General features: G+C 43.4%; 1 pseudogene; it reads left to right on the top strand.

The window, feature by feature from the left end:
• The first annotated feature begins 2,037 nt into the window (after window positions 1-2,037).
• On the top strand, window positions 2,038-3,778 carry LOC137221279 (elongation factor 1-alpha 1 pseudogene; annotated as a pseudogene).
• The last annotated feature ends 3,117 nt before the right edge of the window (window positions 3,779-6,895 follow it).

Below are 6,895 nucleotides of genomic sequence, written 5' to 3'. Positions count from 1 at the left end.
CTCTATAGGAATGCCAGAGATTTCTGTGCATTAATTTTTTATCCTGCTACTTTACCAAATTCATTGATTAGCTCTAGTAGTTTTCTGGTAGCATCTTTAGGATTCTGCAAAAAAAACATGTCATCTGCAAACAGTGACAGTTTTACTTCTTTTTTTCTAATTTGGATTCCTTTAATTTCTTTTTCTTCTCTGATTGCTGTGGCTAAAACTTCCAAAACTATGTTGATAGTAGTGGTGAGAGTGGGCAACCTTGTCTTGTTCCTGATCTTAGTGGAATTTTTCACCATTGGGAACGATGTTGGCTTTGGGTTTGTCATATAATGACCTTTTTTATGTCAAGGTAGGTTCTCTCTATGCCTACTTTTTGGAGAGTTTTTGTCATAAATTGGTGTTGAATTTTGTTGAAAGCTTTTTCTGCATCTATTGATATTGTAGTATGTTTTTTATCCTTCAATTTGTTAATATGGTGTATCACATTGATTGATTGCATATATTGAAGAATCCTGGCATTCCTGGGATAAACCCCACTTGATCATGGTATATGATCCTTTTAATGTGTGTTGGATTCTGTTTGCTAGTATTTTGTTGAGGATTTTTGCATCTATGTTCATCAGTGATCTTGGCCTGTAGTTTTCTTTTTTTGTGACATCTTTCTCTGGTTTTGGTGTCAGGGTAATGGTGGCCTCAATATATTTTAAAAATCAAAGAAATTTACAAGAGGAAGCAAAATATTTTTTTATATTATCCACAGTTCTACCACCCAGATACAGTAACTGTTGTTATTTGGTGAATGTTATTCCATCCCTTTTCTTTGGGCATTAAAGTTATATATATATAATATATATGTAATGCAATTATACTATATATACTTCTTCTTTTCAAATTTTACTCTAATTTCACTTTTATTTTTACTTTTAGTTTATTTACAACAAAATAACTGAAGTGAAACTGAAGGAAGTAATAATCATCAGATTATCTACTCACAAGACATAGTCACCCCTAAAATACCCTTCTAAACTTAACAAGACTGTGAGAACTATTAAGAGGCTTGAACCAATGTTTTGTTAACTACATGTTCCAATTTGGGGCCGTTTCTATTATTATTTTTTTAATATTGTGATGTCACTTACATTTTATTCCATAACCATAATCTGACAATTGTTTTTGTTTTATATTTAAAGGGATTAAAATCTCACCTCCAGTTTTTGTTTTTGTTTTTGTTTTTTACCATTAACTTCCTTATCACTGAGTTTTAAAGTTTGATTACCCTCTTGATTGACTGGATTTTTGCTGAAGGAGATTTTTAAAAAAGAGCTCTTGGTTATTGTATTTTTGAGTTTTTGTGGGTTTAGGAATGTCAGTTTGCCCTTTGTCAACACCAGCTTGGCTGTATGTAATAATTTGGGTCATGCTTTTGCTCTCAGCCTTTTTAAGATATTTCACACCACCATCTTCTGGCATCACATGTTTCAGACAAGTCTAAGTTCGTTGTCATCATTCCCCTGTTTTTCTGTCTGGATGGGAAGAAAATTCTTTATCCTTGACAACTTTGCCAGAACATACATTTGTGTTAGTCCTTGTCAATTTCTTCTGCCGTGGGCTACTACTTGATATCTCCAGCCTCATTTCCCACTACTTCCTTGCAGGGGGCTTGCCCACCTTGCCAACTTTTTGCCCTTCTGTGACCTCGTTATGCTGCTTTAATATTCTTCTGGCTTGGCACAGGCTAGTAAAATTCCCTCATCCCTACCCTCCACCCTGCTGTTTGCTGCCGCTCTTTCCAGCAGATTTAGCTCAAGCAACTCTCTCCTCCATGAGGACTTCCAGAGCACACTCCTCAGGTGACCGGCCACTCTCCCCTTCCACCCCTATGAAATGTAACATGTACCCCTAGTATTACATTTGGTGCACTGATCTACCATCACTGGTTTATGACTGTCTCACATCCAGGACTGTGAGCTCCAAGGGGAGTGCCACCTAGTTTATACCCACATAACTATGCAATTTAAAAGAGTTTATCTTTTTTCGCAAAGGGTTTGCCGCCAGGATACAGGTGTCGTGAAAACCACCGCTAAACCTAAGCAAAAATGGGAAAGGAGAAGACGCACATCAACATCGTTGTCATCGGAAACGTAGATTTGGGCAAGTCCACCACTACTGGCCATCTGATCTACAAATGTGGTGGGATCGACGAGAGAACCATTGAAAAGTTCGAGAAGGAGGCTGCCGAGATGGGGAAGGGCTCCTTCAAGTATGCCTGGGTCTTGGACAAACTGAAAGCTGAACGTGAGCGTGGTATCACCATTGATATCTCCCTATGGAAGTTCGAGAGCAGCAAGTACTATGTGACCATCATTGATGCCCCAGGACACAGAGACTTCATCAAAAACATGATTACAGGCACATCCCAGGCTGACTGTGCTGTCCTGATTGTTGCTGCTGGTGTTGGTGGATTTGAAGCAGGTATTTCCGAGAATGGGCAGACCCGTGAGCATGCCCTTCTGGCCTACACTCTGGGTGTGAAACAACTAATTGCTGGAGTTAACAAAATGGATTCCATCGAGCCACCCTACAGCCAGAAGAGATACGAGGAAATTGTAAAGGAAGTCAGCACCTACATTAAGAAAGTTGGCTACAACCCCGACACAGTAGCATTTGTGCCAGTTTCTGGCTGGAACGGTGAAAACATGCTGGAGCCAAGTGCTAACGTGCCGTGGTTCAAGGGATGGAGAGTCACCCGTAAGGATGGCAATGCCAGTGGAACCACACTGCTTGAAGCTCTGGATTGCATCCTGCCACCAACTCACCCAACTGACAGACCCTTGCCTTTGCCACTCCAGGACGTCTACAAAATTGGTGGTATTGGCACTGTCCCTGTGGGCCGAGTGGAGACTGGTGTTCTCAAACCTGGCATGGTGGTCACCTTTGCTCCAGTCAACGTGACAACTGAAGTGAAGTCTGTTGAAATGCACCATGAAGCTTTGAGTGAGGCCCTTCCTGGGGACAGTGTGGGCTTCAATGTCAAGAACGTGTCTGTCAAAGATGTTCGTCGTGGCAATGTGGCTGGTGACAGCAAAAATGACCCACCGATGGAAGCAGCTGGCTTCACAGCTCAGGTGATTATCTTGAACCATCCAGGCCAAGTCAGTGCTGGCTATGCACCTGTGCTGGATTGTCACACAGCTCACGTTGCCTGCACGTTTGCTGAGCTGAAGGAGAAGATTGATCGTCGTTCTGGGAAAAAGCTGGAAGATGACCCCAAATTCTTGAAATCTGGTGATGCTGCCATCGTTAATATGGTTCCTGGCAAACCCTTGTGTGTTGAGAGCTTCTCTGACTATCCTCCTCTGGGCCACTTTGCTGTTCATGACATGAGACAGACGGTTGCTGTGGGTGTCATCAAAGCAGTGGACAAGAAGGCAGCCGGAGCTGGCAAGGTCACCAAGTCTGCCCAGAAAGCTCAGAAGGCTAAATGAATATTATCCCCAATACCTGCCACCCCAGTCTTAATCAGTGGTGGAAGAATGGTCTCAGAGCTGTTTGTCTCAATTGGCCATTTAAGTTTAATAGCAAAAGACTGGTTAATGATAACAATGCATTGTAAAACCTTCAAAAGGAAAGGAGAATGTGTTGTGGACCATTTGTCTTGTGTGTGGCAGTTTTAAGTTATTAGTTTTTAAAATCAGTACTTTTTAATGGAAACAACTTGACCAAAAATCTGTCACAGAATTTGAGACCCATTAAAAAAGTTTAATGAGGAAAAAATAAATAAATAAAAGAGTTTATGTTGGTAAAATATTGGAGATTTTAGATCAGGAGTCCCTAACCCCTGGACCAGGACCAGTACTGGTCCGTGGCCTGTTAGGAACCGGGCCGCACAGCAGGAGGTGAGCAGCGGGCGAGCTGATAGAAGAAAGCTTCATGTGTATTCACAGCCGCTCCCCATCACTCGCATTACTGCCTGAGCTCCACCTCCTGTCAGATGAGCGGCAGAATTAGATTCTCATAGGAGCGCAAATCCTACTGTGAACTGCACATGTGAGGGATCTAGGTTGCGAGCTCCTTATGAGAATCTAACGCCTGATGATCTGAGGTGGAGCTGAGGTAGTGATGCTAGTGCTGGGGAGCGGCTGCAAACACAGATTATCATTAGCAGAGAGGTTTGACTGCACAGAGACCATAATAAATCAACTGCTTGCAGACTCACATCAAAACCCTATCAGTGAGTGGCAAGCGACGACAATTAAGCTGCATCTGGTGGCAGGCTTTAAGTCAGAATCCGACACTTATTTTAGTCTGCGCTTGGCCCGCCCATTATTTTATTTACCACTTCCATCTGCGCCTCTTTCCGGCACTGCACACTTGTCTCAGTCACAGTTTTGGTAAGCCCACAAGCTAACCCTACCCAAAATGTGTAAAAAACAAACATCACTGGAGAGCTTCTTTGAAAAGGGGGAAAGACCCAATGATGACACAGCAGAAGACTCTAAGACTGCCAACAAAAAGAAAGCTGCATTTAAAAGAAAATACCAAGAGTCCTACGTAAATTACAGGTTCATTGCCACAGGTGATTCACATTCTCCAAGCCAGCTTTGTATAATATGTGGCGACTGGCTATCCAAGGAAGCCGTGAAACCTTCAAAACTGCTTCACCACGTGGAGGTCAAGCATCCTGCATTAAAAGACAAGCCTGTGGAGTTTTTCAAAAAGAAAAAAAGCGTGAACACAAATAACAGAAGGAATTATTGAAGTTCATCAAATGTGTCTGCCCTGAAAGCATCATTCTTAGTGGCTAACCGCATTGCTAAAGCTAAGAAGCCCTTTACTATTGGTGAAGAGTTGATCCTGCCTGCTGCTAAGGACATCTGTTGTGAACTTTTAGGAGAGGCTGCAGTTCAAAAGATGACACGTATTCCTCTTCTGGCTAGCACCGTAACTAGATGAATTGATGAAATAGCAGAGGATATTGAGGCACAATTGTTAGGATTAATGAGTCACTGTGGTACACAATCCAGGTTGACAAGTCTACCGATGTTGACAACAAGGCAACAATGCTTGTTTTTGTGTAATCTATTTTTCAGGAGGATGTGCATGAGGATATGTTATGTGCACTTTTGTTGCCAACACCACAGCTGTAGAACTATTCAAGTCTTTGAATGATTACATATCAGGAAAACTGAATTGGTCATTTTGTGTCCGTATATGCATGGACGGAGCTGCTGCCATGACTTCACGGCCTTCTGGTTTCACTACTCGGGTCAAAGAGGTCGCTTCTGAATGTGAGTCTATGCACTGTGTCATCCACAGAGAAATGCTGGCTAGCTGGAAAATGTCACCTGAACTTAACAACGTTTTGCAGGATGTGATTAAAATTATGAACCACATTAAAGTACATGCCCTTAACTCATGTCTGTTCATGCAGCTCTGTGAGGAGAAGGACGCAGAGCACACACGTCTTCTCTTATACACAGAAGTGAGATGGCTTTCTAGAGGTAGATCACTGGCCAGAGTTTCTGAGTTATGAGAGCCACTCCAGAGATTTCTTTTAGAAAAACAGTCACCCCTGGCAGCACATTTCAGTGACACAGATGGGTCGCAAAACTTGCTTACTTGTGTGACACATTCAACCTGCTCAACAAACTCAACCTGTCACTTCAGGGGAGAACAACAGCTGTGTTCAAATCAGCAGATAACGTGGCTGCATTCAAAGCCAAACTGGAATTATGGGGGCGATGAGTGAACATTGGGATTTTTGACATGTCTCAAACATTAGCGGAGATTTTGAGAGACTGATCCAGGGCCTTCTTTCTCCCAGCTGGTGCGTGATCACTCTTCTCAGCTTTCAAGAGTTTGAGCATTACTTCCCAACCACAAAAGACCCCCGAACTGGGAAGGAATGGATCTGAGACCAATTTGTGAATAAGCCAGGTGAATCAACTTTGTCCGTGCTAGAAGAGGATCAGCTGCTTGAGATCGCAAATGACGGTGCCCTTAAAAGTATGTTTGAGACAACTTCAAATCTCCATACGCTCTGGATTAAAGTCAAGGTGGAATATCCTGAGATTGCCACAAAAGCACTGAAAAGCCTGCTTGCATTTCCAACATCCTGTCTTTGTGAAGCAGGGTTTTCTGCAGTGACAGCAACGAAAACGAGATCACAGAGGAGACTGGACATTAGCAACACACTTGGGGTGTCACTGTCTCCCATCACCCCCAGATGGGACCATCTAGTTGCAGGAAAACAAGCTCAGGACTCCCACTGATTCTGCATTATGGTGAGTTGTATAATTATTTCATTATATATTACAATGTAATAATAATAGAAATAAAGTACACAATGAATGCAATGCACTTGAATCATCCTGAAACCACCGCCACACCCCTTCCGTGGAAAAATTGTCTTCTACAAAACTGGCCCCTGGTGCCAAAAATGTTGGGGACCGCTGTTTTAGATGGCGTGTGGACAAATTACTAAGCAGGCAAAGTGTAAATGTGATACAGTTCGAGTGCTCAGATACGTTGAATGCTTTAAGTCTTTAGGGAACAGTAATAATTAAGCAGAAGGTTGGGTAGTAAAGTGTTAAAGAGAACCCTGCAGTTGAGCGGCGAAAACAGTCGAGCTTCTATAAGGGAGGTGGCAGGTGTCCAGGAGAGTCCGGGGTCAGCTCTCTCACACTTCAGCCTCTCAGCTGAGGGTAAAGACATGCGTGGCCAGCCCTTTTCCCATTTAGCGACACCTACACCTCTCGCCCGCCACCGCGACCCATCTCCGCGAGTGAACACCAAGTTCTAGGAGCCTGCTTAGCAAACGAAGCGGGGAGAACAGCGGGGAGGAGCTAGCTCTGCGCATGCTCTTTGTGGGCGGGGCGGGGCGGGGGGGGGGCGGCGGCAGGCA

This window comes from Pseudorca crassidens, chromosome 3, assembly GCF_039906515.1.
Source record: "Pseudorca crassidens isolate mPseCra1 chromosome 3, mPseCra1.hap1, whole genome shotgun sequence".
Taxonomy (NCBI): domain Eukaryota; kingdom Metazoa; phylum Chordata; class Mammalia; order Artiodactyla; family Delphinidae; genus Pseudorca; species Pseudorca crassidens.
Note: the sequence above shows the minus strand (reverse complement) of the source record. Positions and strands in the feature narration are given on the sequence as shown.